General features: G+C 59.0%; 54 non-coding genes across 54 annotated transcripts; all 54 read right to left on the reverse strand.

The window, feature by feature from the left end:
- Nucleotides 1–159: 159 nt before the first annotated feature.
- LOC148786222 (5S ribosomal RNA) lies at nucleotides 160–278 on the reverse strand. The gene has a single exon (XR_016062509.1). It is a non-coding gene; the product is annotated as a 5S ribosomal RNA (ribosomal RNA).
- A 355-nt stretch (nucleotides 279–633) lies between these two features.
- Nucleotides 634–752, reverse strand: LOC148786223 (5S ribosomal RNA). Its single transcript, XR_016062138.1, has one exon. It is a non-coding gene; the product is annotated as a 5S ribosomal RNA (ribosomal RNA).
- Nucleotides 753–1,107: 355 nt separating this feature from the next.
- LOC148786224 (5S ribosomal RNA) lies at nucleotides 1,108–1,226 on the reverse strand. The gene has a single exon (XR_016062511.1). It is a non-coding gene; the product is annotated as a 5S ribosomal RNA (ribosomal RNA).
- A 355-nt stretch (nucleotides 1,227–1,581) lies between these two features.
- On the reverse strand, nucleotides 1,582–1,700 carry LOC148786225 (5S ribosomal RNA). Its single transcript, XR_016062133.1, has one exon. It is a non-coding gene; the product is annotated as a 5S ribosomal RNA (ribosomal RNA).
- A 355-nt stretch (nucleotides 1,701–2,055) lies between these two features.
- Nucleotides 2,056–2,174, reverse strand: LOC148786226 (5S ribosomal RNA). Its single transcript, XR_016062512.1, has one exon. It is a non-coding gene; the product is annotated as a 5S ribosomal RNA (ribosomal RNA).
- A 355-nt stretch (nucleotides 2,175–2,529) lies between these two features.
- On the reverse strand, nucleotides 2,530–2,648 carry LOC148786227 (5S ribosomal RNA). Its single transcript, XR_016062513.1, has one exon. It is a non-coding gene; the product is annotated as a 5S ribosomal RNA (ribosomal RNA).
- Nucleotides 2,649–3,003: 355 nt separating this feature from the next.
- On the reverse strand, nucleotides 3,004–3,122 carry LOC148786228 (5S ribosomal RNA). Its single transcript, XR_016062139.1, has one exon. It is a non-coding gene; the product is annotated as a 5S ribosomal RNA (ribosomal RNA).
- Nucleotides 3,123–3,477: 355 nt separating this feature from the next.
- Nucleotides 3,478–3,596, reverse strand: LOC148786229 (5S ribosomal RNA). Its single transcript, XR_016062514.1, has one exon. It is a non-coding gene; the product is annotated as a 5S ribosomal RNA (ribosomal RNA).
- Nucleotides 3,597–3,951: 355 nt separating this feature from the next.
- Nucleotides 3,952–4,070, reverse strand: LOC148786230 (5S ribosomal RNA). The gene has a single exon (XR_016062135.1). It is a non-coding gene; the product is annotated as a 5S ribosomal RNA (ribosomal RNA).
- A 355-nt stretch (nucleotides 4,071–4,425) lies between these two features.
- On the reverse strand, nucleotides 4,426–4,544 carry LOC148786231 (5S ribosomal RNA). Its single transcript, XR_016062515.1, has one exon. It is a non-coding gene; the product is annotated as a 5S ribosomal RNA (ribosomal RNA).
- Nucleotides 4,545–4,899: 355 nt separating this feature from the next.
- LOC148786232 (5S ribosomal RNA) lies at nucleotides 4,900–5,018 on the reverse strand. The gene has a single exon (XR_016062517.1). It is a non-coding gene; the product is annotated as a 5S ribosomal RNA (ribosomal RNA).
- Nucleotides 5,019–5,373: 355 nt separating this feature from the next.
- LOC148786233 (5S ribosomal RNA) lies at nucleotides 5,374–5,492 on the reverse strand. Its single transcript, XR_016061855.1, has one exon. It is a non-coding gene; the product is annotated as a 5S ribosomal RNA (ribosomal RNA).
- Nucleotides 5,493–5,847: 355 nt separating this feature from the next.
- LOC148786234 (5S ribosomal RNA) lies at nucleotides 5,848–5,966 on the reverse strand. Its single transcript, XR_016061831.1, has one exon. It is a non-coding gene; the product is annotated as a 5S ribosomal RNA (ribosomal RNA).
- Nucleotides 5,967–6,321: 355 nt separating this feature from the next.
- Nucleotides 6,322–6,440, reverse strand: LOC148786235 (5S ribosomal RNA). The gene has a single exon (XR_016062518.1). It is a non-coding gene; the product is annotated as a 5S ribosomal RNA (ribosomal RNA).
- Nucleotides 6,441–6,795: 355 nt separating this feature from the next.
- Nucleotides 6,796–6,914, reverse strand: LOC148786236 (5S ribosomal RNA). Its single transcript, XR_016062519.1, has one exon. It is a non-coding gene; the product is annotated as a 5S ribosomal RNA (ribosomal RNA).
- A 355-nt stretch (nucleotides 6,915–7,269) lies between these two features.
- Nucleotides 7,270–7,388, reverse strand: LOC148786237 (5S ribosomal RNA). Its single transcript, XR_016062520.1, has one exon. It is a non-coding gene; the product is annotated as a 5S ribosomal RNA (ribosomal RNA).
- Nucleotides 7,389–7,743: 355 nt separating this feature from the next.
- On the reverse strand, nucleotides 7,744–7,862 carry LOC148786238 (5S ribosomal RNA). The gene has a single exon (XR_016062521.1). It is a non-coding gene; the product is annotated as a 5S ribosomal RNA (ribosomal RNA).
- Nucleotides 7,863–8,157: 295 nt separating this feature from the next.
- LOC148786239 (5S ribosomal RNA) lies at nucleotides 8,158–8,276 on the reverse strand. Its single transcript, XR_016062523.1, has one exon. It is a non-coding gene; the product is annotated as a 5S ribosomal RNA (ribosomal RNA).
- A 355-nt stretch (nucleotides 8,277–8,631) lies between these two features.
- Nucleotides 8,632–8,750, reverse strand: LOC148786240 (5S ribosomal RNA). Its single transcript, XR_016062092.1, has one exon. It is a non-coding gene; the product is annotated as a 5S ribosomal RNA (ribosomal RNA).
- A 355-nt stretch (nucleotides 8,751–9,105) lies between these two features.
- LOC148786241 (5S ribosomal RNA) lies at nucleotides 9,106–9,224 on the reverse strand. Its single transcript, XR_016062524.1, has one exon. It is a non-coding gene; the product is annotated as a 5S ribosomal RNA (ribosomal RNA).
- Nucleotides 9,225–9,579: 355 nt separating this feature from the next.
- Nucleotides 9,580–9,698, reverse strand: LOC148786242 (5S ribosomal RNA). The gene has a single exon (XR_016068128.1). It is a non-coding gene; the product is annotated as a 5S ribosomal RNA (ribosomal RNA).
- A 355-nt stretch (nucleotides 9,699–10,053) lies between these two features.
- Nucleotides 10,054–10,172, reverse strand: LOC148786243 (5S ribosomal RNA). The gene has a single exon (XR_016062093.1). It is a non-coding gene; the product is annotated as a 5S ribosomal RNA (ribosomal RNA).
- A 355-nt stretch (nucleotides 10,173–10,527) lies between these two features.
- LOC148786244 (5S ribosomal RNA) lies at nucleotides 10,528–10,646 on the reverse strand. Its single transcript, XR_016062525.1, has one exon. It is a non-coding gene; the product is annotated as a 5S ribosomal RNA (ribosomal RNA).
- Nucleotides 10,647–11,001: 355 nt separating this feature from the next.
- Nucleotides 11,002–11,120, reverse strand: LOC148786245 (5S ribosomal RNA). Its single transcript, XR_016068476.1, has one exon. It is a non-coding gene; the product is annotated as a 5S ribosomal RNA (ribosomal RNA).
- Nucleotides 11,121–11,475: 355 nt separating this feature from the next.
- LOC148786246 (5S ribosomal RNA) lies at nucleotides 11,476–11,594 on the reverse strand. The gene has a single exon (XR_016068332.1). It is a non-coding gene; the product is annotated as a 5S ribosomal RNA (ribosomal RNA).
- A 354-nt stretch (nucleotides 11,595–11,948) lies between these two features.
- LOC148786247 (5S ribosomal RNA) lies at nucleotides 11,949–12,067 on the reverse strand. Its single transcript, XR_016068272.1, has one exon. It is a non-coding gene; the product is annotated as a 5S ribosomal RNA (ribosomal RNA).
- A 355-nt stretch (nucleotides 12,068–12,422) lies between these two features.
- Nucleotides 12,423–12,541, reverse strand: LOC148786248 (5S ribosomal RNA). The gene has a single exon (XR_016062136.1). It is a non-coding gene; the product is annotated as a 5S ribosomal RNA (ribosomal RNA).
- A 355-nt stretch (nucleotides 12,542–12,896) lies between these two features.
- Nucleotides 12,897–13,015, reverse strand: LOC148786249 (5S ribosomal RNA). Its single transcript, XR_016062526.1, has one exon. It is a non-coding gene; the product is annotated as a 5S ribosomal RNA (ribosomal RNA).
- Nucleotides 13,016–13,370: 355 nt separating this feature from the next.
- On the reverse strand, nucleotides 13,371–13,489 carry LOC148786250 (5S ribosomal RNA). Its single transcript, XR_016061779.1, has one exon. It is a non-coding gene; the product is annotated as a 5S ribosomal RNA (ribosomal RNA).
- Nucleotides 13,490–13,844: 355 nt separating this feature from the next.
- LOC148786251 (5S ribosomal RNA) lies at nucleotides 13,845–13,963 on the reverse strand. The gene has a single exon (XR_016061857.1). It is a non-coding gene; the product is annotated as a 5S ribosomal RNA (ribosomal RNA).
- A 355-nt stretch (nucleotides 13,964–14,318) lies between these two features.
- LOC148786252 (5S ribosomal RNA) lies at nucleotides 14,319–14,437 on the reverse strand. The gene has a single exon (XR_016062150.1). It is a non-coding gene; the product is annotated as a 5S ribosomal RNA (ribosomal RNA).
- Nucleotides 14,438–14,792: 355 nt separating this feature from the next.
- On the reverse strand, nucleotides 14,793–14,911 carry LOC148786253 (5S ribosomal RNA). The gene has a single exon (XR_016068259.1). It is a non-coding gene; the product is annotated as a 5S ribosomal RNA (ribosomal RNA).
- A 355-nt stretch (nucleotides 14,912–15,266) lies between these two features.
- LOC148786254 (5S ribosomal RNA) lies at nucleotides 15,267–15,385 on the reverse strand. The gene has a single exon (XR_016062527.1). It is a non-coding gene; the product is annotated as a 5S ribosomal RNA (ribosomal RNA).
- Nucleotides 15,386–15,740: 355 nt separating this feature from the next.
- Nucleotides 15,741–15,859, reverse strand: LOC148786255 (5S ribosomal RNA). The gene has a single exon (XR_016061858.1). It is a non-coding gene; the product is annotated as a 5S ribosomal RNA (ribosomal RNA).
- A 355-nt stretch (nucleotides 15,860–16,214) lies between these two features.
- LOC148786256 (5S ribosomal RNA) lies at nucleotides 16,215–16,333 on the reverse strand. The gene has a single exon (XR_016062036.1). It is a non-coding gene; the product is annotated as a 5S ribosomal RNA (ribosomal RNA).
- Nucleotides 16,334–16,688: 355 nt separating this feature from the next.
- LOC148786257 (5S ribosomal RNA) lies at nucleotides 16,689–16,807 on the reverse strand. The gene has a single exon (XR_016062528.1). It is a non-coding gene; the product is annotated as a 5S ribosomal RNA (ribosomal RNA).
- A 355-nt stretch (nucleotides 16,808–17,162) lies between these two features.
- On the reverse strand, nucleotides 17,163–17,281 carry LOC148786258 (5S ribosomal RNA). The gene has a single exon (XR_016062529.1). It is a non-coding gene; the product is annotated as a 5S ribosomal RNA (ribosomal RNA).
- A 355-nt stretch (nucleotides 17,282–17,636) lies between these two features.
- On the reverse strand, nucleotides 17,637–17,755 carry LOC148786259 (5S ribosomal RNA). Its single transcript, XR_016061859.1, has one exon. It is a non-coding gene; the product is annotated as a 5S ribosomal RNA (ribosomal RNA).
- A 355-nt stretch (nucleotides 17,756–18,110) lies between these two features.
- On the reverse strand, nucleotides 18,111–18,229 carry LOC148786260 (5S ribosomal RNA). Its single transcript, XR_016068419.1, has one exon. It is a non-coding gene; the product is annotated as a 5S ribosomal RNA (ribosomal RNA).
- Nucleotides 18,230–18,584: 355 nt separating this feature from the next.
- LOC148786261 (5S ribosomal RNA) lies at nucleotides 18,585–18,703 on the reverse strand. Its single transcript, XR_016068261.1, has one exon. It is a non-coding gene; the product is annotated as a 5S ribosomal RNA (ribosomal RNA).
- Nucleotides 18,704–19,058: 355 nt separating this feature from the next.
- Nucleotides 19,059–19,177, reverse strand: LOC148786262 (5S ribosomal RNA). The gene has a single exon (XR_016062530.1). It is a non-coding gene; the product is annotated as a 5S ribosomal RNA (ribosomal RNA).
- A 355-nt stretch (nucleotides 19,178–19,532) lies between these two features.
- On the reverse strand, nucleotides 19,533–19,651 carry LOC148786263 (5S ribosomal RNA). The gene has a single exon (XR_016062531.1). It is a non-coding gene; the product is annotated as a 5S ribosomal RNA (ribosomal RNA).
- A 355-nt stretch (nucleotides 19,652–20,006) lies between these two features.
- LOC148786264 (5S ribosomal RNA) lies at nucleotides 20,007–20,125 on the reverse strand. Its single transcript, XR_016068413.1, has one exon. It is a non-coding gene; the product is annotated as a 5S ribosomal RNA (ribosomal RNA).
- Nucleotides 20,126–20,480: 355 nt separating this feature from the next.
- On the reverse strand, nucleotides 20,481–20,599 carry LOC148786265 (5S ribosomal RNA). The gene has a single exon (XR_016061929.1). It is a non-coding gene; the product is annotated as a 5S ribosomal RNA (ribosomal RNA).
- A 354-nt stretch (nucleotides 20,600–20,953) lies between these two features.
- On the reverse strand, nucleotides 20,954–21,072 carry LOC148786266 (5S ribosomal RNA). Its single transcript, XR_016062160.1, has one exon. It is a non-coding gene; the product is annotated as a 5S ribosomal RNA (ribosomal RNA).
- Nucleotides 21,073–21,427: 355 nt separating this feature from the next.
- LOC148786267 (5S ribosomal RNA) lies at nucleotides 21,428–21,546 on the reverse strand. The gene has a single exon (XR_016062091.1). It is a non-coding gene; the product is annotated as a 5S ribosomal RNA (ribosomal RNA).
- A 354-nt stretch (nucleotides 21,547–21,900) lies between these two features.
- LOC148786268 (5S ribosomal RNA) lies at nucleotides 21,901–22,019 on the reverse strand. The gene has a single exon (XR_016062124.1). It is a non-coding gene; the product is annotated as a 5S ribosomal RNA (ribosomal RNA).
- Nucleotides 22,020–22,374: 355 nt separating this feature from the next.
- Nucleotides 22,375–22,496, reverse strand: LOC148786269 (5S ribosomal RNA). Its single transcript, XR_016062204.1, has one exon. It is a non-coding gene; the product is annotated as a 5S ribosomal RNA (ribosomal RNA).
- Nucleotides 22,497–22,851: 355 nt separating this feature from the next.
- On the reverse strand, nucleotides 22,852–22,970 carry LOC148786270 (5S ribosomal RNA). Its single transcript, XR_016062151.1, has one exon. It is a non-coding gene; the product is annotated as a 5S ribosomal RNA (ribosomal RNA).
- Nucleotides 22,971–23,325: 355 nt separating this feature from the next.
- LOC148786271 (5S ribosomal RNA) lies at nucleotides 23,326–23,444 on the reverse strand. Its single transcript, XR_016061860.1, has one exon. It is a non-coding gene; the product is annotated as a 5S ribosomal RNA (ribosomal RNA).
- A 355-nt stretch (nucleotides 23,445–23,799) lies between these two features.
- On the reverse strand, nucleotides 23,800–23,918 carry LOC148786272 (5S ribosomal RNA). The gene has a single exon (XR_016061848.1). It is a non-coding gene; the product is annotated as a 5S ribosomal RNA (ribosomal RNA).
- A 355-nt stretch (nucleotides 23,919–24,273) lies between these two features.
- LOC148786273 (5S ribosomal RNA) lies at nucleotides 24,274–24,392 on the reverse strand. Its single transcript, XR_016062532.1, has one exon. It is a non-coding gene; the product is annotated as a 5S ribosomal RNA (ribosomal RNA).
- A 355-nt stretch (nucleotides 24,393–24,747) lies between these two features.
- LOC148786274 (5S ribosomal RNA) lies at nucleotides 24,748–24,866 on the reverse strand. The gene has a single exon (XR_016068108.1). It is a non-coding gene; the product is annotated as a 5S ribosomal RNA (ribosomal RNA).
- Nucleotides 24,867–25,221: 355 nt separating this feature from the next.
- LOC148786275 (5S ribosomal RNA) lies at nucleotides 25,222–25,340 on the reverse strand. Its single transcript, XR_016062534.1, has one exon. It is a non-coding gene; the product is annotated as a 5S ribosomal RNA (ribosomal RNA).
- Between the last annotated feature and the right edge of the window lie 189 nt (nucleotides 25,341–25,529).

Consider the following 25,529-nt stretch of genomic DNA (forward strand, 5'->3'; position numbering starts at 1 on the left):
TCGCCGTTTTCGGTGGATTCCGGCGCGTTTTCGATCGTTGGCCGCATTCGTGATGAGTCGGCCGTGGGGTCTCAGGGGGAGATATACAGGGGTTGGGGTGTGCGGAACGGTCGAGAAAAAGCAGGAAGCTGGACGGGTCGGAGGAGCATTTCGCAAAAAGGGGTGCAACACGAGGACTTCCCAGGGGGTCACCCATCCTAGTACTACTCTCGCCCAAGCACGCTTAACTTCGGAGTTCTGATGGGATCCGGTGCATTAGTGCTGGTATGATCGCACCCGCTGAGTTATGCGCGCTTTAACCTTTTATGCTCTAGCAGCGGAGCGACAGGTGGGACGTCGAATCTTCCGGGGGGCGTAACTTTGCGCACTGGTGGAGCCACGCCGCGAGCAGCCTATGCACGCGAAGCTCGCCGCGAGCTCCACGACGTGGACAGCTGGGCTTGCCCCGTTGTGCCACATTTCGTGGCCCAAATTTCGCCGTTTTCGGTGGATTCCGGCGCGTTTTCGATCGTTGGCCGCATTCGTGATGAGTCGGCCGTGGGGTCTCAGGGGGAGATATATAGGGGTTGGGGTGTGCGGAACGGTCGAGAAAAAGCAGGAAGCTGGACGGGTCGGAGGAGCATTTCGCAAAAAGGGGTGCAACACGAGGACTTCCCAGGGGTTCACCCATCCTAGTACTACTCTCGCCCAAGCACGCTTAACTTCGGAGTTCTGATGGGATCCGGTGCATTAGTGCTGGTATGATCGCACCCGCTGAGATATGCGCGCTTTAACCTTTTATGCTCTAGCAGCGGAGCGACAGGTGGGACGTCGAATCTTCCGGGGGGCGTAACTTTGCGCACTGGTGGAGCCACGCCGCGAGCAGCCTATGCACGCGAAGCTCGCCGCGAGCTCCACGACGTGGACAGCTGGGCTTGCCCCGTTGTGCCACATTTCGTGGCCCAAATTTCGCCGTTTTCGGTGGATTCCGGCGCGTTTTCGATCGTTGGCCGCATTCGTGATGAGTCGGCCGTGGGGTCTCAGGGGGAGATATACAGGGGTTAGGGTGTGCGGAACGGTCGAGAAAAAGCAGGAAGCTGGACAGGTCGGAGGAGCATTTCGCAAAAAGGGGTGCAACACGAGGACTTCCCAGGGGGTCACCCATCCTAGTACTACTCTCGCCCAAGCACGCTTAACTTCGGAGTTCTGATGGGATCCGGTGCATTAGTGCTGGTATGATCGCACCCGCTGAGATATGCGCGCTTTAACCTTTTATGCTCTAGCAGCGGAGCGACAGGTGGGACGTCGAATCTTCCGGGGGGCGTAACTTTGCGCACTGGTGGAGCCACGCCGCGAGCAGCCTATGCACGCGAAGCTCGCCGCGAGCTCCACGACGTGGACAGCTGGGCTTGCCCCGTTGTGCCACATTTCGTGGCCCAAATTTCGCCGTTTTCGGTGGATTCCGGCGCGTTTTCGATCGTTGGCCGCATTCGTGATGAGTCGGCCGTGGGGTCTCAGGGGGAGATATACAGGGGTTGGGGTGTGCGGAACGGTCGAGAAAAAGCAGGAAGCTGGACGGGTCGGAGGAGCATTTCGCAAAAAGGGGTGCAACACGAGGACTTCCCAGGGGGTCACCCATCCTAGTACTACTCTCGCCCAAGCACGCTTAACTTCAGAGTTCTGATGGGATCCGATGCATTAGTGCTGGTATGATCGCACCCGCTGAGATATGCGCGCTTTAACCTTTTATGCTCTAGCAGCGGAGCGACAGGTGGGACGTCGAATCTTCCGGGGGGCGTAACTTTGCGCACTGGTGGAGCCACGCCGCGAGCAGCCTATGCACGCGAAGCTCGCCGCGAGCTCCACGACGTGGACAGCTGGGCTTGCCCCGTTGTGCCACATTTCGTGGCCCAAATTTCGCCGTTTTCGGTGGATTCCGGCGCGTTTTCGATCGTTGGCCGCATTCGTGATGAGTCGGCCGTGGGGTCTCAGGGGGAGATATACAGGGGTTGGGGTGTGCGGAACGGTCGAGAAAAAGCAGGAAGCTGGACGGGTCGGAGGAGCATTTCGCAAAAAGGGGTGCAACACGAGGACTTCCCAGGGGGTCACCCATCCTAGTACTACTCTCGCCCAAGCACGCTTAACTTCGGAGTTCTGATGGGATCCGGTGCATTAGTGCTGGTATGATCGCACCCGCTGAGATATGCGCGCTTTAACCTTTTATGCTCTAGCAGCGGAGCGACAGGTGGGACGTCGAATCTTCCGGGGGGCGTAACTTTGCGCACTGGTGGAGCCACGCCGCGAGCAGCCTATGCACGCGAAGCTCGCCGCGAGCTCCACGACGTGGACAGCTGGGCTTGCCCCGTTGTGCCACATTTCGTGGCCCAAATTTCGCCGTTTTCGGTGGATTCCGGCGCGTTTTCGATCGTTGGCCGCATTCGTGATGAGTCGGCCGTGGGGTCTCAGGGGGAGATATACAGGGGTTGGGGTGTGCGGAACGGTCGAGAAAAAGCAGGAAGCTGGACGGGTCGGAGGAGCATTTCGCAAAAAGGGGTGCAACACGAGGACTTCCCAGGGGGTCACCCATCCTAGTACTACTCTCGCCCAAGCACGCTTAACTTCGGAGTTCTGATGGGATCCGGTGCATTAGTGCTGGTATGATCGCACCCGCTGAGTTATGCGCGCTTTAACCTTTTATGCTCTAGCAGCGGAGCGACAGGTGGGACGTCGAATCTTCCGGGGGGCGTAACTTTGCGCACTGGTGGAGCCACGCCGCGAGCAGCCTATGCACGCGAAGCTCGCCGCGAGCTCCACGACGTGGACAGCTGGGCTTGCCCCGTTGTGCCACATTTCGTGGCCCAAATTTCGCCGTTTTCGGTGGATTCCGGCGCGTTTTCGATCGTTGGCCGCATTCGTGATGAGTCGGCCGTGGGGTCTCAGGGGGAGATATATAGGGGTTGGGGTGTGCGGAACGGTCGAGAAAAAGCAGGAAGCTGGACGGGTCGGAGGAGCATTTCGCAAAAAGGGGTGCAACACGAGGACTTCCCAGGGGTTCACCCATCCTAGTACTACTCTCGCCCAAGCACGCTTAACTTCGGAGTTCTGATGGGATCCGGTGCATTAGTGCTGGTATGATCGCACCCGCTGAGATATGCGCGCTTTAACCTTTTATGCTCTAGCAGCGGAGCGACAGGTGGGACGTCGAATCTTCCGGGGGGCGTAACTTTGCGCACTGGTGGAGCCACGCCGCGAGCAGCCTATGCACGCGAAGCTCGCCGCGAGCTCCACGACGTGGACAGCTGGGCTTGCCCCGTTGTGCCACATTTCGTGGCCCAAATTTCGCCGTTTTCGGTGGATTCCGGCGCGTTTTCGATCGTTGGCCGCATTCGTGATGAGTCGGCCGTGGGGTCTCAGGGGGAGATATACAGGGGTTAGGGTGTGCGGAACGGTCGAGAAAAAGCAGGAAGCTGGACAGGTCGGAGGAGCATTTCGCAAAAAGGGGTGCAACACGAGGACTTCCCAGGGGGTCACCCATCCTAGTACTACTCTCGCCCAAGCACGCTTAACTTCGGAGTTCTGATGGGATCCGGTGCATTAGTGCTGGTATGATCGCACCCGCTGAGATATGCGCGCTTTAACCTTTTATGCTCTAGCAGCGGAGCGACAGGTGGGACGTCGAATCTTCCGGGGGGCGTAACTTTGCGCACTGGTGGAGCCACGCCGCGAGCAGCCTATGCACGCGAAGCTCGCCGCGAGCTCCACGACGTGGACAGCTGGGCTTGCCCCGTTGTGCCACATTTCGTGGCCCAAATTTCGCCGTTTTCGGTGGATTCCGGCGCGTTTTCGATCGTTGGCCGCATTCGTGATGAGTCGGCCGTGGGGTCTCAGGGGGAGATATACAGGGGTTGGGGTGTGCGGAACGGTCGAGAAAAAGCAGGAAGCTGGACGGGTCGGAGGAGCATTTCGCAAAAAGGGGTGCAACACGAGGACTTCCCAGGGGGTCACCCATCCTAGTACTACTCTCGCCCAAGCACGCTTAACTTCAGAGTTCTGATGGGATCCGATGCATTAGTGCTGGTATGATCGCACCCGCTGAGATATGCGCGCTTTAACCTTTTATGCTCTAGCAGCGGAGCGACAGGTGGGACGTCGAATCTTCCGGGGGGCGTAACTTTGCGCACTGGTGGAGCCACGCCGCGAGCAGCCTATGCACGCGAAGCTCGCCGCGAGCTCCACGACGTGGACAGCTGGGCTTGCCCCGTTGAGCCACATTTCGTGGCCCAAATTTCGCCGTTTTCGGTGGATTCCGGCGCGTTTTCGATCGTTGGCCGCATTCGTGATGAGTCGGCCGTGGGGTCTCAGGGGGAGATATACAGGGGTTGGGGTGTGCGGAACGGTCGAGAAAAAGCAGGAAGCTGGACGGGTCGGAGGAGCATTTCGCAAAAAGGGGTGCAACACGAGGACTTCCCAGGGGGTCACCCATCCTAGTACTACTCTCGCCCAAGCACGCTTAACTTCGGAGTTCTGATGGGATCCGGTGCATTAGTGCTGGTATGATCGCACCCGCTGAGATATGCGCGCTTTAACCTTTTATGCTCTAGCAGCGGAGCGACAGGTGGGACGTCGAATCTTCCGGGGGGCGTAACTTTGCGCACTGGTGGAGCCACGCCGCGAGCAGCCTATGCACGCGAAGCTCGCCGCGAGCTCCACGACGTTGACAGCTGGGCTTGCCCCGTTGTGCCACATTTCGTGGCCCAAATTTCGCCGTTTTCGGTGGATTCCGGCGCGTTTTCGATCGTTGGCCGCATTCGTGATGAGTCGGCCGTGGGGTCTCAGGGGGAGATATACAGGGGTTGGGGTGTGCGGAACGGTCGAGAAAAAGCAGGAAGCTGGACGGGTCGGAGGAGCATTTCGCAAAAAGGGGTGCAACACGAGGACTTCCCAGGGGGTCACCCATCCTAGTACTACTCTCGCCCAAGCACGCTTAACTTCGGAGTTCTGATGGGATCCGGTGCATTAGTGCTGGTATGATCGCACCCGCTGAGATATGCGCGCTTTAACCTTTTATGCTCTAGCAGCGGAGCGACAGGTGGGACGTCGAATCTTCCGGGGGGCGTAACTTTGCGCACTGGTGGAGCCACGCCGCGAGCAGCCTATGCACACGAAGCTCGCCGCGAGCTCCACGACGTGGACAGCTGGGCTTGCCCCGTTGTGCCACATTTCGTGGCCCAAATTTCGCCGTTTTCGGTGGATTCCGGCGCGTTTTCGATCGTTGGCCGCATTCGTGATGAGTCGGCCGTGGGGTCTCAGGGGGAGATATACAGGGGTTGGGGTGTGCGGAACGGTCGAGAAAAAGCAGGAAGCTGGACGGGTCGGAGGAGCATTTCGCAAAAAGGGGTGCAACACGAGGACTTCCCAGGGGGTCACCCATCCTAGTACTACTCTCGCCCAAGCACGCTTAACTTCGGAGTTCTGATGGGATCTGGTGCATTAGTGCTGGTATGATCGCACCCGCTGAGATATGCGCGCTTTAACCTTTTATGCTCTAGCAGCGGAGCGACAGGTGGGACGTCGAATCTTCCGGGGGGCGTAACTTTGCGCACTGGTGGAGCCACGCCGCGAGCAGCCTATGCACGCGAAGCTCGCCGCGAGCTCCACGACGTGGACAGCTGGGCTTGCCCCGTTGTGCCACATTTCGTGGCCCAAATTTCGCCGTTTTCGGTGGATTCCGGCAAGTTTTCGATCGTTGGCCGCATTCGTGATGAGTCGGCCGTGGGGTCTCAGGGGGAGATACACAGGGGTTGGGGTGTGCGGAACGGTCGAGAAAAAGCAGGAAGCTGGACGGGTCGGAGGAGCATTTCGCAAAAAGGGGTGCAACACGAGGACTTCCCAGGGGGTCACCCATCTTAGTACTACTCTCGCCCAAGCACGCTTAACTTCGGAGTTCTGATGGGATCCGGTGCATTAGTGCTGGTATGATCGCACACGCTGAGATATGCGCGCTTTAACCTTTTATGCTCTAGCAGCGGAGCGACAGGTGGGACGTCGAATCTTCCGGGGGGCGTAACTTTGCGCACTGGTGGAGCCACGCCGCGAGCAGCCTATGCACGCGAAGCTCGCCGCGAGCTCCACGACGTGGACAGCTGGGCTTGCCCCGTTGTGCCACATTTCGTGGCCCAAATTTCGCCGTTTTCGGTGGATTCCGGCGCGTTTTCGATCGTTGGCCGCATTCGTGATGAGTCGGCCGTGGGGTCTCAGGTGGAGATATACAGGGGTTGGGGTGTGCGGAACGGTCGAGAAAAAGCAGGAAGCTGGACGGGTCGGAGGAGCATTTCGCAAAAAGGGGTGCAACACGAGGACTTCCCAGGGGGTCACCCATCCTAGTACTACTCTCGCCCAAGCACGCTTAACTTCGGAGTTCTGATGGGATCCGGTGCATTAGTGCTGGTATGATCGCACCCGCTGAGATATGCGCGCTTTAACCTTTTATGCTCTAGCAGCGGAGCGACAGGTGGGACGTCGAATCTTCCGGGGGGCGTAACTTTGCGCACTGGTGGAGCCACGCCGCGAGCAACCTATGCACGCGAAGCTCGCCGCGAGCTCCACGACGTGGACAGCTGGGCTTGCCCCGTTGTGCCACATTTCGTGGCCCAAATTTCGCCGTTTTCGGTGGATTCCGGCGCGTTTTCGATCGTTGGCCGCATTCGTGATGAGTCGGCCGTGGGGTCTCAGGGGGAGATATACAGGGGTTAGGGTGTGCGCAACGGTCGAGAAAAAGCAGGAAGCTGGACGGGTCGGAGGAGCATTTCGCAAAAAGGGGTGCAACACGAGGACTTCCCAGGGGGTCACCCATCCTAGTACTACTCTCGCCCAAGCACGCTTAACTTCGGAGTTCTGATGGGATCCGGTGCATTAGTGCTGGTATGATCGCACCCGCTGAGATATGCGCGCTTTAACCTTTTATGCTCTAGCAGCGGAGCGACAGGTGGGACGTCGAATCTTCCGGGGGGCGTAACATTGCGCACTGGTGGAGCCACGCCGCGAGCAGCCTATGCACGCGAAGCTCGCCGCGAGCTCCACGACGTGGACAGCTGGGCTTGCCCCGTTGTGCCACATTTCGTGGCCCAAATTTCGCCGTTTTCGGTGGATTCCGGCGCGTTTTCGATCGTTGGCCGCATTCGTGATGAGTCGGCCGTGGGGTCTCAGGTGGAGATATACAGGGGTTGGGGTGTGCGGAACGGTCGAGAAAAAGCAGGAAGCTGGACGGGTCGGAGGAGCATTTCGCAAAAAGGGGTGCAACACGAGGACTTCCCAGGGGGTCACCCATCCTAGTACTACTCTCGCCCAAGCACGCTTAACTTCGGAGTTCTGATGGGATCCGGTGCATTAGTGCTGGTATGATCGCACCCGCTGAGATATGCGCGCTTTAACCTTTTATGCTCTAGCAGCGGAGCGACAGGTGGGACGTCGAATCTTCCGGGGGGCGTAACTTTGCGCACTGGTGGAGCCACGCCGCGAGCAACCTATGCACGCGAAGCTCGCCGCGAGCTCCACGACGTGGACAGCTGGGCTTGCCCCGTTGTGCCACATTTCGTGGCCCAAATTTCGCCGTTTTCGGTGGATTCCGGCGCGTTTTCGATCGTTGGCCGCATTCGTGATGAGTCGGCCGTGGGGTCTCAGGGGGAGATATACAGGGGTTAGGGTGTGCGCAACGGTCGAGAAAAAGCAGGAAGCTGGACGGGTCGGAGGAGCATTTCGCAAAAAGGGGTGCAACACGAGGACTTCCCAGGGGGTCACCCATCCTAGTACTACTCTCGCCCAAGCACGCTTAACTTCGGAGTTCTGATGGGATCCGGTGCATTAGTGCTGGTATGATCGCACCCGCTGAGATATGCGCGCTTTAACCTTTTATGCTCTAGCAGCGGAGCGACAGGTGGGACGTCGAATCTTCCGGGGGGCGTAACTTTGCGCACTGGTGGAGCCACGCCGCGAGCAGCCTATGCACGCGAAGCTCGCCGCGAGCTCCACGACGTGGACAGCTGGGCTTGCCCCGTTGTGCCACATTTCGTGGCCCGAAATGCCGTGGGGTCTCAGGGGGAGATATACAGGGGTTGGGGTGTGCGGAACGGTCGAGAAAAAGCAGGAAGCTGGACGGGTCGGAGGAGCATTTCGCAAAAAGGGGTGCAACACGAGGACTTCCCAGGGGGTCACCCATCCTAGTACTACTCTCGCCCAAGCACGCTTAACTTCGGAGTTCTGATGGGATCCGGTGCATTAGTGCTGGTATGATCGCACCCGCTGAGATATGCGCGCTTTAACCTTTTATGCTCTAGCAGCGGAGCGACAGGTGGGACGTCGAATCTTCCGGGGGGCGTAACTTTGCGCACTGGTGGAGCCACGCCGCGAGCAGCCTATGCACGCGAAGCTCGCCGCGAGCTCCACGATGTGGACAGCTGGGCTTGCCCCGTTGTGCCACATTTCGTGGCCCAAATTTCGCCGTTTTTGGTGGATTCCGGCGCGTTTTCGATCGTTGGCCGCATTCGTGATGAGTCGGCCGTGGGGTCTCAGGGGGAGATATACAGGGGTTGGGGTGTGCGGAACGGTCAAGAAAAAGCAGGAAGCTGGACGGGTCGGAGGAGCATTTCGCAAAAAGGGGTGCAACACGAGGACTTCCCAGGGGGTCACCCATCCTAGTACTACTCTCGCCCAAGCACGCTTAACTTCGGAGTTCTGATGGGATCCGGTGCATTAGTGCTGGTATCATCGCACACGCTGAGATATGCGCGCTTTAACCTTTTATGCTCTAGCAGCGGAGCGACAGGTGGGACGTCGAATCTTCCGGGGGGCGTAACTTTGCGCACTGGTGGAGCCACGCCGCGAGCAGCCTATGCACGCGAAGCTCGCCGCGAGCTCCACGACGTGGACAGCTGGGCTTGCCCCGTTGTGCCACATTTCGTGGCCCAAATTTCGCCGTTTTCGGTGGATTCCGGCGCGTTTTCGATCGTTGGCCGCATTCGTGATGAGTCGGCCGTGGGGTCTCAGGTGGAGATATACAGGGGTTGGGGTGTGCGGAACGGTCGAGAAAAAGCAGGAAGCTGGACGGGTCGGAGGAGCATTTCGCAAAAAGGGGTGCAACACGAGGACTTCCCAGGGGGTCACCCATCCTAGTACTACTCTCGCCCAAGCACGCTTAACTTCGGAGTTCTGATGGGATCCGGTGCATTAGTGCTGGTATGATCGCACCCGCTGAGATATGCGCGCTTTAACCTTTTATGCTCTAGCAGCGGAGCGACAGGTGGGACGTCGAATCTTCCGGGGGGCGTAACTTTGCGCACTGGTGGAGCCACGCCGCGAGCAGCCTATGCACGCGAAGCTCGCCGCGAGCTCCACGACGTGGACAGCTGGGCTTGCCCCGTTGTGCCACATTTCGTGGCCCAAATTTCGCCGTTTTCGGTGGATTCCGGCGCGTTTTCGATCGTTGGCCGCATTCGTGATGAGTCGGCCGTGGGGTCTCAGGGGGAGATATACAGGGGTTAGGGTGTGCGCAACGGTCGAGAAAAAGCAGGAAGCTGGACGGGTCGGAGGAGCATTTCGCAAAAAGGGGTGCAACACGAGGACTTCCCAGGGGGTCACCCATCCTAGTACTACTCTCGCCCATGCACGCTTAACTTCGGAGTTCTGATGGGATCCGGTGCATTAGTGCTGGTATGATCGCACCCGCTGAGATATGCGCGCTTTAACCTTTTATGCTCTAGCAGCGGAGCGACAGGTGGGACGTCGAATCTTCCGGGGGGCGTAACTTTGCGCACTGGTGGAGCCACGCCGCGAGCAGCCTATGCACGCGAAGCTCGCCGCGAGCTCCACGACGTGGACAGCTGGGCTTGCCCCGTTGTGCCACATTTCGTGGCCCAAATTTCGCCGTTTTCGGTGGATTCCGGCGCGTTTTCGATCGTTGGCCGCATTCGTGATGAGTCGGCCGTGGGGTCTCAGGGGGAGATATACAGGGGTTGGGGTGTGCGGAACGGTCGAGAAAAAGCAGGAAGCTGGACGGGTCGGAGGAGCATTTCGCAAAAAGGGGTGCAACACGAGGACTTCCCAGGGGGTCACCCATCCTAGTACTACTCTCGCCCAAGCACGCTTAACTTCGGAGTTCTGATGGGATCCGGTGCATTAGTGCTGGTATCATCGCACACGCTGAGATATGCGCGCTTTAACCTTTTATGCTCTAGCAGCGGAGCGACAGGTGGGACGTCGAATCTTCCGGGGGGCGTAACTTTGCGCACTGGTGGAGCCACGCCGCGAGCAGCCTATGCACGCGAAGCTCGCCGCGAGCTCCACGACGTGGACAGCTGGGCTTGCCCCGTTGTGCCACATTTCGTGGCCCAAATTTCGCCGTTTTCGGTGGATTCCGGCGCGTTTTCGATCGTTGGCCGCATTCGTGATGAGTCGGCCGTGGGGTCTCAGGTGGAGATATACAGGGGTTGGGGTGTGCGGAACGGTCGAGAAAAAGCAGGAAGCTGGACGGGTCGGAGGAGCATTTCGCAAAAAGGGGTGCAACACGAGGACTTCCCAGGGGGTCACCCATCCTAGTACTACTCTCGCCCAAGCACGCTTAACTTCGGAGTTCTGATGGGATCCGGTGCATTAGTGCTGGTATGATCGCACCCGCTGAGATATGCGCGCTTTAACCTTTTATGCTCTAGCAGCGGAGCGACGGGTGGGACGTCGAATCTTCCGGGGGGCGTAACTTTGCGCACTGGTGGAGCCACGCCGCGAGCAGCCTATGCACGCGAAGCTCGCCGCGAGCTCCACGACGTGGACAGCTGGGCTTGCCCCGTTGTGCCACATTTCGTGGCCCAAATTTCGCCGTTTTCGGTGGATTCCGGCGCGTTTTCGATCGTTGGCCGCATTCGTGATGAGTCGGCCGTGGGGTCTCAGGGGGAGATATACAGGGGTTGGGGTGTGCGGAACGGTCGAGAAAAAGCAGGAAGCTGGACGGGTCGGAGGAGCATTTCGCAAAAAGGGGTGCAACACGAGGACTTCCCAGGGGGTCACCCATCCTAGTACTACTCTCGCCCAAGCACGCTTAACTTCGGAGTTCTGATGGGATCCGGTGCATTAGTGCTGGTATGATCGCACACGCTGAGATATGCGCGCTTTAACCTTTTATGCTCTAGCAGCGGAGCGACAGGTGGGACGTCGAATCTTCCGGGGGGCGTAACTTTGCGCACTGGTGGAGCCACGCCGCGAGCAGCCTATGCACGCGAAGCTCGCCGCGAGCTCCACGACGTGGACAGCTGGGCTTGCCCCGTTGTGCCACATTTCGTGGCCCAAATTTCGCCGTTTTCGGTGGATTCCGGCGCGTTTTCGATCGTTGGCCGCATTCGTGATGAGTCGGCCGTGGGGTCTCAGGTGGAGATATACAGGGGTTGGGGTGTGCGGAACGGTCGAGAAAAAGCAGGAAGCTGGACGGGTCGGAGGAGCATTTCGCAAAAAGGGGTGCAACACGAGGACTTCCCAGGGGGTCACCCATCCTAGTACTACTCTCGCCCAAGCACGCTTGACTTCGGAGTTCTGATGGGATCCGGTGCATTAGTGCTGGTATGATCGCACCCGCTGAGATATGCGCGCTTTAACCTTTTATGCTCTAGCAGCGGAGCGACAGGTGGGACGTCGAATCTTCCGGGGGGCGTAACTTTGCGCACTGGTGGAGCCACGCCGCGAGCAGCCTATGCACGCGAAGCTCGCCGCGAGCTCCACGACGTGGACAGCTGGGCTTGCCCCGTTGTGCCACATTTCGTGGCCCAAATTTCGCCGTTTTCGGTGGATTCCGGCGCGTTTTCGATCGTTGGCCGCATTCGTGATGAGTCGGCCGTGGGGTCTCAGGGGGAGATATACAGGGGTTAGGGTGTGCGGAACGGTCGAGAAAAAGCAGGAAGCTGGACGGGTCGGAGGAGCATTTCGCAAAAAGGGTGCAACACGAGGACTTCCCAGGGGGTCACCCATCCTAGTACTACTCTCGCCCAAGCACGCTTCACTTCGGAGTTCTGATGGGATCCGGTGCATTAGTGCTGGTATGATCGCACCCGCTGAGATATGCGCGCTTTAACCTTTTATGCTCTTGCAGCGGAGCGACAGGTGGGACGTCGAATCTTCCGGGGGGCGTAACTTTGCGCACTGGTGGAGCCACGCCGCGAGCAGCCTATGCACGCGAAGCTCGCCGCGAGCTCCACGACGTGGACAGCTGGGCTTGCCCCGTTTTGCCACATTTCGTGGCCCAAATTTCGCCGTTTTCGGTGGATTCCGGCGCGTTTTCGATCGTTGGCCGCATTCGTGATGAGTCGGCCGTGGGGTCTCAGGGGGAGATATACAGAGGTTGGGGTGTGCGGAACGGTCGAGAAAAAGCAGGAAGCTGGACGGGTCGGAGGAGCATTTCGCAAAAAGGGGTGCAACACGAGGACTTCCCAGGGGGTCACCCATCCTAGTACTACTCTCGCCCAAGCACGCTTAACTTCAGAGTTCTGATGGGATCCGATGCATTAGTGCTGGTATGATCGCACCCGCTGAGATATGCGCGCTTTAACCTTTTATGCTCTAGCAGCGGAGCGACAGGTGGGACGTCGAATCTTCCGGGGGGCGTAACTTTGCGCACTGGTGGAGCCACGCCGCGAGCAGCCTATGCACGCGAAGCTCGCCGCGAGCTCCACGACGTGGACAGCTGGGCTTGCCCCGTTGTGCCACATTTCGTGGCCCAAATTTCGCCGTTTTCGGTGGATTCCGGCGCGTTTTCGATCATTGGCCGCATTCGTGATGAGTCGGCCGTGGGGTCTCAGGGGGAGATATACAGGGGTTGGGGTGTGCGGAACGGTCGAGAAAAAGCAGGAAGCTGGACGGGTCGGAGGAGCATTTCGCAAAAAGGGGTGCAACACGAGGACTTCCCAGGGGGTCACCCATCCTAGTACTACTCTCGCCCAAGCACGCTTAACTTCGGAGTTCTGATGGGATCCGGTGCATTAGTGCTGGTATGATCGCACCCGCTGAGGTATGCGCGCTTTAACCTTTTATGCTCTAGCAGCGGAGCGACAGGTGGGACGTCGAATCTTCCGGGGGGCGTAACTTTGCGCACTGGTGGAGCCACGCCGCGAGCAGCCTATGCACGCGAAGCTCGCCGCGAGCTCCACGACGTGGACAGCTGGGCTTGCCCCGTTGTGCCACATTTCGTGGCCCAAATTTCGCCGTTTTCGGTGGATTCCGGCGCGTTTTCGATCGTTGGCCGCATTCGTGATGAGTCGGCCGTGGGGTCTCAGGGGGAGATATACAGGGGTTGGGGTGTGCGGAACGGTCGAGAAAAAGCAGGAAGCTGGACGGGTCGGAGGAGCATTTCGCAAAAAGGGGTGCAACACGAGGACTTCCTAGGGGGTCACCCATCCTAGTACTACTCTCGCCCAAGCACGCTTAACTTCGGAGTTCTGATGGGATCCGGTGCATTAGTGCTGGTATGATCGCACCCGCTGAGATATGCGCGCTTTAACCTTTTATGCTCTAGCAGCGGAGCGACAGGTGGGACGTCGAATCTTCCGGGGGGCGTAACTTTGCGCACTGGTGGAGCCACGCCGCGAGCAGCCTATGCACGCGAAGCTCGCCGCGAGCTCCACGACGTGGACAGCTGGGCTTGCCCCGTTGTGCCACATTTCGTGGCCCAAATTTCGCCGTTTTCGGTGGATTCCGGCGCGTTTTCGATCGTTGGCCGCATTCGTGATGAGTCGGCCGTGGGGTCTCAGGGGGAGATATACAGGGGTTGGGGTGTGCGGAACGGTCGAGAAAAAGCAGGAAGCTGGACGGGTCGGAGGAGCATTTCGCAAAAAGGGGTGCAACACGAGGACTTCCCAGGGGGTCACCCATCCTAGTACTACTCTCGCCCAAGCACGCTTAACTTCGGAGTTCTGATGGGATCTGGTGCATTAGTGCTGGTATGATCGCACCCGCTGAGATATGCGCGCTTTAACCTTTTATGCTCTAGCAGCGGAGCGACAGGTGGGACGTCGAATCTTCCGGGGGGCGTAACTTTGCGCACTGGTGGAGCCACGCCGCGAGCAGCCTATGCACGCGAAGCTCGCCGCGAGCTCCACGACGTGGACAGCTGGGCTTGCCCCGTTGTGCCACATTTCGTGGCCCAAATTTCGCCGTTTTCGGTGGATTCCGGCAAGTTTTCGATCGTTGGCCGCATTCGTGATGAGTCGGCCGTGGGGTCTCAGGGGGAGATATACAGGGGTTGGGGTGTGCGGAACGGTCGAGAAAAAGCAGGAAGCTGGACGGGTCGGAGGAGCATTTCGCAAAAAGGGGTGCAACACGAGGACTTCCCAGGGGGTCACCCATCCTAGTACTACTCTCGCCCAAGCACGCTTAACTTCGGAGTTCTGATGGGATCCGGTGCATTAGTGCTGGGATGATCGCACACGCTGAGATATGCGCGCTTTAACCTTTTATGCTCTAGCAGCGGAGCGACAGGTGGGACGTCGAATCTTCCGGGGGGCGTAACTTTGCGCACTGGTGGAGCCACGCCGCGAGCAGCCTATGCACGCGAAGCTCGCCGCGAGCTCCACGACGTGGACAGCTGGGCTTGCCCCGTTGTGCCACATTTCGTGGCCCAAATTTCGCCGTTTTCGGTGGATTCCGGCGCGTTTTCGATCGTTGGCCGCATTCGTGATGAGTCGGCCGTGGGGTCTCAGGTGGAGATATACAGGGGTTGGGGTGTGCGGAACGGTCGAGAAAAAGCAGGAAGCTGGACGGGTCGGAGGAGCATTTCGCAAAAAGGGGTGCAACACGAGGACTTCCCAGGGGGTCACCCATCCTAGTACTACTCTCGCCCAAGCACGCTTCACTTCGGAGTTCTGATGGGATCCGGTGCATTAGTGCTGGTATGATCGCACCCGCTGAGATATGCGCGCTTTAACCTTTTATGCTCTAGCAGCGGAGCGACAGGTGGGACGTCGAATCTTCCGGGGGGCGTAACTTTGCGCACTGGTGGAGCCACGCCGCGAGCAGCCTATGCACGCGAAGCTCGCCGCGAGCTCCACGACGTGGACAGTTGGGCTTGCCCCGTTGTGCCACATTTCGTGGCCCAAATTTCGCCGTTTTCGGTGGATTCCGGCGCGTTTTCGATCGTTGGCCGCATTCGTGATGAGTCGGCCGTGGGGTCTCAGGGGGAGATATACAGGGGTTAGGGTGTGCGGAACGGTCGAGAAAAAGCAGGAAGCTGGACGGGTCGGAGGAGCATTTCGCAAAAAGGGGTGCAACACGAGGACTTCCCAGGGGGTCACCCATCCTAGTACTACTCTCGCCCAAGCACGCTTAACTTCGGAGTTCTGATGGGATCCGGTGCATTAGTGCTGGTATGATCGCACCCGCTGAGATATGCGCGCTTTAACCTTTTATGCTCTAGCAGCGGAGCGACAGGTGGGACGTCGAATCTTCCGGGGGGCGTAACTTTGCGCACTGGTGGAGCCACGCCGCGAGCAGCCTATGCACGCGAAGCTCGCTGCGAGCTCCACGACGTGGACAGCTGGGCTTGCCCCGTTGTGCCACATTTCGTGGCCCAAATTTCGCCGTTTTCGGTGGATTCCGGCGCGTTTTCGATCGTTGGCCGCATTCGTGATGAGTCGGCCGTGGGGTCTCAGGGGGAGATATACAGGGGTTGGGGTGTGCGGAACGGTCGAGAAAAAGCAGGAAGCTGGACGGGTCGGAGGAGCATTTCGCAAAAAGGGGTGCAACACGAGGACTTCCCAGGGGGTCACCCATCCTAGTACTACTCTCGCCCAAGCACGCTTAACTTCGGAGTTCTGATGGGATCTGGTGCATTAGTGCTGGTATGATCGCACCCGCTGAGATATGCGCGCTTTAACCTTTTATGCTCTAGCAGCGGAGCGACAGGTGGGACGTCGAATCTTCCGGGGGGCGTAACTTTGCGCACTGGTGGAGCCACGCCGCGAGCAGCCTATGCACGCGAAGCTCGCCGCGAGCTCCACGACGTGGACAGCTGGGCTTGCCCCGTTGTGCCACATTTCGTGGCCCAAATTTCGCCGTTTTCGGTGGATTCCGGCAAGTTTTCGATCGTTGGCCGCATTCGTGATGAGTCGGCCGTGGGGTCTCAGGGGGAGATATACAGGGGTTGGGGTGTGCGGAACGGTCGAGAAAAAGCAGGAAGCTGGACGGGTCGGAGGAGCATTTCGCAAAAAGGGGTGCAACACGAGGACTTCACAGGGGGTCACCCATCCTAGTACTACTCTCGCCCAAGCACGCTTAACTTCGGAGTTCTGATGGGATCCGGTGCATTAGTGCTGGTATGATCGCACACGCTGAGATATGCGCGCTTTAACCTTTTATGCTCTAGCAGCGGAGCGACAGGTGGGACGTCGAATCTTCCGGGGGGCGTAACTTTGCGCACTGGTGGAGCCACGCCGCGAGCAGCCTATGCACGCGAAGCTCGCCGCGAGCTCCACGACGTGGACAGCTGGGCTTGCCCCGTTGTGCCACATTTCGTGGCCCAAATTTCGCCGTTTTCGGTGGATTCCGGCGCGTTTTCGATCGTTGGCCGCATTCGTGATGAGTCGGCCGTGGGGTCTCAGGTGGAGATATACAGGGGTTGGGGTGTGCGGAACGGTCGAGAAAAAGCAGGAAGCTGGACGGGTCGGAGGAGCATTTCGCAAAAAGGGGTGCAACACGAGGACTTCCCAGGGGGTCACCCATCCTAGTACTACTCTCGCCCAAGCACGCTTAACTTCGGAGTTCTGATGGGATCCGGTGCATTAGTGCTGGTATGATCGCACCCGCTGAGATATGCGCGCTTTAACCTTTTATGCTCTAGCAGCGGAGCGACAGGTGGGACGTCGAATCTTCCGGGGGGCGTAACTTTGCGCACTGGTGGAGCCACGCCGCGAGCAGCCTATGCACGCGAAGCTCGCCGCGAGCTCCACGACGTGGACAGTTGGGCTTGCCCCGTTGTGCCACATTTCGTGGCCCAAATTTCGCCGTTTTCGGTGGATTCCGGCGCGTTTTCGATCGTTGGCCGCATTCGTGATGAGTCGGCCGTGGGGTCTCAGGGGGAGATATACAGGGGTTAGGGTGTGCGGAACGGTCGAGAAAAAGCAGGAAGCTGGACGGGTCGGAGGAGCATTTCGCAAAAAGGGGTGCAACACGAGGACTTCCCAGGGGGTCACCCATCCTAGTACTACTCTCGCCCAAGCACGCTTAACTTCGGAGTTCTGATGGGATCCGGTGCATTAGTGCTGGTATGATCGCACCCGCTGAGATATGCGCGCTTTAACCTTTTATGCTCTAGCAGCGGAGCGACAGGTGGGACGTCGAATCTTCCGGGGGGCGTAACTTTGCGCACTGGTGGAGCCACGCCGCGAGCAGCCTATGCACGCGAAGCTCGCTGCTAGCTCCACGACGTGGACAGCTGGGCTTGCCCCGTTGTGCCACATTTCGTGGCCCAAATTTCGCCGTTTTCGGTGGATTCCGGCGCGTTTTCGATCGTTGGCCGCATTCGTGATGAGTCGGCCGTGGGGTCTCAGGGGGAGATATACAGGGGTTGGGGTGTGCGGAACGGTCGAGAAAAAGCAGGAAGCTGGACGGGTCGGAGGAGCATTTCGCAAAAAGGGGTGCAACACGAGGACTTCCCAGGGGGTCACCCATCCTAGTACTACTCTCGCCCAAGCACGCTTAACTTCGGAGTTCTGATGGGATCTGGTGCATTAGTGCTGGTATGATCGCACCCGCTGAGATATGCGCGCTTTAACCTTTTATGCTCTAGCAGCGGAGCGACAGGTGGGACGTCGAATCTTCCGGGGGGCGTAACTTTGCGCACTGGTGGAGCCACGCCGCGAGCAGCCTATGCACGCGAAGCTCGCCGCGAGCTCCACGACGTGGACAGCTGGGCTTGCCCCGTTGTGCCACATTTCGTGGCCCAAATTTCGCCGTTTTTGGTGGATTCCGGCAAGTTTTCGATCGTTGGCCGCATTCGTGATGAGTCGGCCGTGGGGTCTCAGGGGGAGATATACAGGGGTTGGGGTGTGCGGAACGGTCGAGAAAAAGCAGGAAGCTGGACGGGTCGGATGAGCATTTCGCAAAAAGGGGTGCAACACGAGGACTTCCCAGGGGGTCACCCATCCTAGTACTACTCTCGCCCAAGCACGCTTAACTTCAGAGTTCTGATGGGATCCGGTGCATTAGTGCTGGTATGATCGCACCCGCTGAGATATGCGCGCTTTAACCTTTTATGCTCTAGCAGCGGAGCGACAGGTGGGACGTCGAATCTTCCGGGGGGCGTAACTTTGCGCACTGGTGGAGCCACGCCGCGAGCAGCCTATGCACGCGAAGCTCGCCGCGAGCTCCACGACGTGGACAGCTGGGCTTGCCCCGTTGTGCCACATTTCGTGGCCCAAATTTCGCCGTTTTCGGTGGATTCCGGTGCGTTTTCGATCGTTGGCCGCATTCGTGATGAGTCGGCCGTGGGGTCTCAGGGGGAGATATACAGTGGTTGGGGTGTGCGGAACGGTCGAGAAAAAGCAGGAAGCTGGACGGGTCGGAGGAGCATTTCGCAAAAAGGGGTGCAACACGAGGACTTCCCAGGGGGTCACCCATCCTAGTACTACTCTCGCCCAAGCACGCTTCACTTCGGAGTTCTGATGGGATCCGGTGCATTAGTGCTGGTATGATCGCACCCGCTGAGATATGCGCGCTTTAACCCTTTATGCTCTAGCAGCGGAGCGACAGGTGGGACGTCGAATCTTCCGGAGGGCGTAACTTTGCGCACTGGTGGAGCCACGCCGCGAGCAGCCTATGCACGCGAAGCTCGCCGCGAGCTCCACGACGTGGACAGCTGGGCTTGCCCCGTTGTGCCACATTTCGTGGCCCAAATTTCGCCGTTTTCGGTGGATTCCGGCGCGTTCTCGATCGTTGGCCGCATTCGTGATGAGTCGGCCGTGGGGTCTCAGGGGGAGATATACAGGGGTTGGGGTGTGCGGAACGGTCGAGAAAACACAGGAAGCTGGACGGGTCGGAGGAGCATTTCGCAAAAAGGGGTGCAACACGAGGACTTCCCAGGGGGTCACCCATCCTAGTACTACTCTCGCCCAAGCACGCTTAACTTCGGAGTTCTGATGGGATCCGGTGCATTAGTGCTGGTATGATCGCACCCGCTGAGATATGCGCGCTTTAACCTTTTATGCTCTAGCAGCGGAGCGACAGGTGGGACGTCGAATCTTCCGGGGGGCGTAACTTTGCGCACTGGTGGAGCCACGCCGCGAGCAGCCTATGCACGCGAAGCTCGCCGCGAGCTCCACGACGTGGACAGCTGGGCTTGCCCCGTTGTGCCACATTTCGTGGCCCAAATTTCGCCGTTTTCGGTGGATTCCGGCGCGTTTTCGATCGTTGGCCGCATTCGTGATGAGTCGGCCGTGGGGTCTCAGGGGGAGATATACAGGGGTTGGGGTGTGCGGAACGGTCGAGAAAAAGCAGGAAGCTGGACGGGTCGGAAGAGCATTTCGCAAGAAGGGGTGCAACACGAGGACTTCCCAGGGGGTCACCCATCCTAGTACTACTCTCGCCCAAGCACGCTTAACTTCGGAGTTCTGATGGGATCCGGTGCATTAGTGCTGGTATGATCGCACCCGCTGAGATATGCGCGCTTTAACCATTTATGCTCTAGCAGCGGAGCGACAGGTGGGACGTCGAATCTTCCGGGGGGCGTAACTTTGCGCACTGGTGGAGCCACGCCGCGAGCAGCCTATGCACGCGAAGCTCGCCGCGAGCTCCACGACGTGGATAGCTGGGCTTGCCCCGTTGTGCCACATTTCGTGGCCCAAATTTCGCCGTTTTCGGTGGATTCCGGCGCGTTTTCGATCGTTGGCCGCATTCGTGATGAGTCGGCCGTGGGGTCTCAGGGGGAGATATACAGGGGTTGGGGTGTGCGGAACGGTCGAGAAAAAGCAGGAAGCTGGACGGGTCGGAGGAGCATTTCGCAAGAAGGGGTGCAACACGAGGACTTCGCAAGGGGTCACCCATCCTAGTACTACTCTCGCCCAAGCACGCTTAACTTCGGAGTTCTGATGGGATCCGGTGCATTAGTGCTGGTATGATCGCACCCGCTGAGATATGCGCGCTTTAACCTTTTATGCTCTAGCAGCGGAGCGACAGGTGGGACGTCGAATCTTCCGGGGGGCGTAACTTTGCGCACTGGTGGAGCCACGCCGCGAGCAGCCTATGCACGGGAAGCTCGCCGCGAGCTCCACGACGTGGACAGCTGGGCTTGCCCCGTTGTGCCACATTTCGTGGCCCAAATTTCGCCGTTTTCGGTGGATTCCGGCGCGTTTTCGATCGTTGGCCGCATTCGTGATGAGTCGGCCGTGGGGTCTCAGGGGGAGATATACAGGGGTTGGGGTGTGCGGAACGGTCGAGAAAAAGCAGGAAGCTGGACGGGTCGGAGGAGCATTTCGCAAGAAGGGGTGCAACACGAGGACTTCGCAGTGGGTCACCCATCCTAGTACTACTCTCGCCCAAGCACGCTTAACTTCGGAGTTCTGATGGGATCCGGTGCATTAGTGCTGGTATGATCGCACCCGCTGAGATATGCGCGTTTTAACCTTTTATGCTCTAGCAGCGGCGCGACAGGTGGGACGTCGAATCTTCCGGGGGGCGTAACTTTGCGCACTGGTGGAGCCACGCCGCGAGCAGCCTATGCACGGGAAGCTCGCCGCGAGCTCCACGACGTGGACAGCTGGGCTTGCCCCGTTGTGCCACATTTCGTGGCCCAAATTTCGCCGTTTTCGGTGGATTCCGGCGCGTTTTCGATCGTTGGCCGCATTCGTGATGAGTCGGCCGTGGGGTCTCAGGGGGAGATATACAGGGTTGGGGTGTGCGGAACGGTCGAGAAAAAGCAGGAAGCTGGACGGGTCGGAGGAGCATTTCGCAAAAAGGGGTGCAACACGAGGACTTCCCAGGGGGTCACCCATCCTAGTACTACTCTCGCCCAAGCACGCTTAACTTCGGAGTTCTGATGGGATACGGTGCATTAGTGCTGGTATGATCGCACCCGCTGAGATATGCGCGCTTTAACATTTTATGCTCTAGCAGCGTAGCGACAGGTGGGACGTCGAATCTTCCGGGGGGCGTACCTTTGCGCACTGGTGGAGCCACGCCGCGAGCAGCCTATGCACGCGAAGCTCGCCGCGAGCTCCACGACGTGGACAGCTGGGCTTGCCCCGTTGTGCCACATTTCGTGGCCCAAATTTCGCCGTTTTGGGTGGATTCCGGCGCGTTTTCGATCGTTGGCCGCATTCGTGAGGAGTCGGCCGTGGGGTCTCAGGTGGAGATATACAGGGGTTGGGGTGTGCGGAACGGTCGAGAAAAAGCAGGAAGCTGGACGGGTCGGAGGAGCATTTCGCAAAAAGGGGTGCAACACGAGGACTTCCCAGGGGGTCACCCATCCTAGTACTACTCTCGCCCAAGCACGCTTAACTTCGGAGTTCTGATGGGATCTGGTGCATTAGTGCTGGTATAATCGCACCCGCTGAGATATGCGCGCTTTAACCTTTTATGCTCTAGCAGCGGAGCGACAGGTGGGACGTCGAATCTTCCGGGGGCGTAACTTTGCGCACTGGTGGAGCCACGCCGCGAGCAGCCTATGCACGCGAAGCTCGCCGCGAGCTCCACGACGTGGACAGCTGGGCTTGCCCCGTTGTGCCACATTTCGTGGCCCAAATTTCGCCGTTTTCGGTGGATTCCGGCGCGTTTTCGATCGTTGGCCGCATTCGTGATGAGTCGGCCGTGGGGTCTCAGGGGGAGATATACAGGGGTTGGGGTGTGCGGAACGGTCGAGAAAAAGCAGGAAGCTGGACGGGTCGGAGGAGCATTTCGCAAAAAGGGGTGCAACACGAGGACTTCCCAGGGGGTCACCCATCCTAGTACTACTCTCGCGCAAGCACGCTTAACTTCGGAGTTCTGATGGGATCCGGTGCATTAGTGCTGGTATGATCGCACCCGCTGAGATATGCGCGCTTTAACCTTTTATGCTCTAGCAGCGGAGCGACAGGTGGGACGTCGAATCTTCCGGGGGGCGTAACTTTGCGCACTGGTGGAGCCATGCCGCGAGCAGCCTATGCACGCGAAGCTCGCCGCGAGCTCCACGACGTGGACAGCTGGGCTTGCCCCGTTGTGCCACATTTCGTGGCCCAAATTTCGCCGTTTTCGGTGGATTCCGGCGCGTTTTCGATCGTTGGCCGCATTCGTGATGAGTCGGCCGTGGGGTCTCAGGGGGAGATATACAGGGGTTGGGGTGTGCGGAACGGTCGAGAAAAAGCAGGAAGCTGGACGGGTCGGAGGAGCATTTCGCAAAAAGGGGTGCAACACGAGGACTTCTTCCCAGGGGGTCACCCATCCTAGTACTACTCTCGCCCAAGCACGCTTAACTTCGGAGTTCTGATGGGATCCGGTGCATTAGTGCTGGTATGATCGCACCCGCTGAGATATGCGCGCTTTAACCTTTTATGCTCTAGCAGCGGAGCGACAGGTGGGACGTCGAATCTTCCGGGGGGCGTAACTTTGCGCACTGGTGGAGCCACGCCGCGAGCAGCCTATGCACGCGAAGCTCGCCGCGAGCTCCACGACGTGGACAGCTGGGCTTGCCCCGTTGTGCCACATTTCGTGGCCCAAATTTCGCCGTTTTCGGTGGATTCCGGCGCGTTTTCGATCGTTGGCCGCATTCGTGATGAGTCGGCCGTGGGGTCTCAGGGGGAGATATACAGGGGTTGGGGTGTGCGGAACGGTCGAGAAAAAGCAGGAAGCTGGACGGGTCGGAGGAGCATTTCGCAAAAAGGGGTGCAACACGAGGACTTCCCAGGGGGTCACCCATCCTAGTACTACTCTCGCCCAAGCACGCTTAACTTCGGAGTTCTGATGGGATCAGGTGCATTAGTACTGGTATGATCGCACCCGCTGAGATATGCGCGCTTTAACCTTTTATGCTCTAGCAGCGGAGCGACAGGTGGGACGTCGAATCTTCCGGGGGGCGTAACTTTGCGCACTGGTGGAGCCACGCCGCGAGCAGCCTATGCACGCGAAGCTCGCCGCGAGCTCCACGACGTGGACAGCTGGGCTTGCCCCGTTGTGCCACATTTCGTGGCCCAAATTTCGCCGTTTTGGGTGGATTCCGGCGCGTTTTCGATCGTTGGCCGCATTCGTGATGAGTCGGCCGTGGGGTCTCAGGGGGAGATATACAGGGGTTGGGGTGTGCGGAACGGTCGAGAAAAAGCAGGAAGCTGGACGGGTCGGAGGAGCATTTCGCAAAAAGGGGTGCAACACGAGGACTTCCCAGGGGGTCACCCATCCTAGTACTACTCTCGCCCAAGCACGCTTAACTTCGGAGTTCTGATGGGATCTGGTGCATTAGTGCTGGTATGATCGCACCCGCTGAGATATGCGCGCTTTAACCTTTTATGCTCTAGCAGCGGAGCGACAGGTGGGACGTCGAATCTTCCGGGGGGCGTAACTTTGCGCACTGGTGGAGCCATGCCGCGAGCAGCCTATGCACGCGAAGCTCGCCGCGAGCTCCACGACGTGGACAGCTGGGCTTGCCCCGTTGTGCCACATTTCGTGGCCCAAATTTCGCCGTTTTCGGTGGATTCCGGCGCGTTTTCGATCGTTGGCCGCATTCGTGATGAGTCGGCCGTGGGGTCTCAGGGGGAGATATACAGGGGTTGGGGTGTGCGGAACGGTCGAGAAAAAGCAGGAAGCTGGACGGGTCGGAGGAGCATTTCGCAAAAAGGGGTGCAACACGAGGACTTCCCAGGGGGTCACCCATCCTAGTACTACTCTCGCCCAAGCATGCTTAACTTCGGAGTTCTGATGGGATCCGGTGCATTAGTGCTGGTATGATCGCACCCGCTGAGATATGCGCGCTTTAACCTTTTATGCTCTAGCAGCGGAGCGACAGGTGGGACGTCGAATCTTCCGGGGGGCGTAACTTTGCGCACTGGTGGAGCCATGCCGCGAGCAGCCTATGCACGCGAAGCTCGCCGCGAGCTCCACGACGTGGACAGCTGGGCTTGCCCCGTTGTGCCACATTTCGTGGCCCAAATTTCGCCGTTTTCGGTGGATTCCGGCGCGTTTTCGATCGTTGGCCGCATTCGTGATGAGTCGGCCGTGGGGTCTCAGGGGGAGATATACAGGGGTTGGGGTGTGCGGAACGGTCGAGAAAAAGCAGGAAGCTGGACGGGTCGGAGGAGCATTTCGCAAAAAGGGGTGCAACACGAGGACTTCCCAGGGGGTCACCCATCCTAGTACTACTCTCGCCCAAGCACGCTTAACTTCGGAGTTCTGATGGGATCCGGTGCATTAGTGCTGGTATGATCGCACCCGCTGAGATATGCGCGCTTTAACCTTTTATGCTCTAGCAGCGGAGCGACAGGTGGGACGTCGAATCTTCCGGGGGGCGTAACTTTGCGCACTGGTGGAGCCACGCCGCGAGCAGCCTATGCACGCGAAGCTCGCCGCGAGCTCCACGACGTGGACAGCTGGGCTTGCCCCGTTGTGCCACATTTCGTGGCCCAAATTTCGCCGTTTTCGGTGGATTCCGGCGCGTTTTCGATCGTTGGCCGCATTCGTGATGAGTCGGCCGTGGGGTCTCAGGGGGAGATATACAGGGGTTGGGGTGTGCGGAACGGTCGAGAAAAAGCAGGAAGCTGGACGGGTCGGAGGAGCATTTCGCAAAAAGGGGTGCAACACGAGTACTTCCCAGGGGGTCACCCATCCTAGTACTACTCTCGCCCAAGCACGCTTAACTTCGGAGTTCTGATGGGATCCGGTGCATTAGTGCTGGTATGATCGCACCCGCTGAGATATGCGCGCTTTAACCTTTTATGCTCTAGCAGCGGAGCGACAGGTGGGACGTCGAATCTTCCGGGGGGCGTAACTTTGCGCACTGGTGGAGCCACGCCGCGAGCAGCCTATGCACGCGAAGCTCGCCGCGAGCTCCACGACGTGGACAGCTGGGCTTGCCCCGTTGTGCCACATTTCGTGGCCCAAATTTCGCCGTTTTGGGTGGATTCCGGCGCGTTTTCGATCGTTGGCCGCATTCGTGATGAGTCGGCCGTGGGGTCTCAGGGGGAGATATACAGGGGTTGGGGTGTGCGGAACGGTCGAGAAAAAGCAGGAAGCTGGACGGGTCGGAGGAGCATTTCGCAAAAAGGGGTGCAACACGAGGACTTCCCAGGGGGTCACCCATCCTAGTACTACTCTCGCCCAAGCACGCTTAACTTCGGAGTTCTGATGGGATCCGGTGCATTAGTGCTGGTATGATCGCACCCGCTGAGATATGCGCGCTTTAACCTTTTATGCTCTAGCAGCGGAGCGACAGGTGGGACGTCGAATCTTCCGGGGGGCGTAACTTTGCGCACTGGTGGAGCCACGCCGCGAGCAGCCTATGCACGCGAAGCTCGCCGCGAGCTCCACGACGTGGACAGCTGGGCTTGCCCCGTTGTGCCACATTTCGTGGC

This window comes from Sesamum indicum, linkage group LG10, assembly GCF_026168435.1.
Source record: "Sesamum indicum cultivar Baizhima isolate 11 linkage group LG10, ASM2616843v1, whole genome shotgun sequence".
Lineage (NCBI taxonomy): Eukaryota > Viridiplantae > Streptophyta > Magnoliopsida > Lamiales > Pedaliaceae > Sesamum > Sesamum indicum.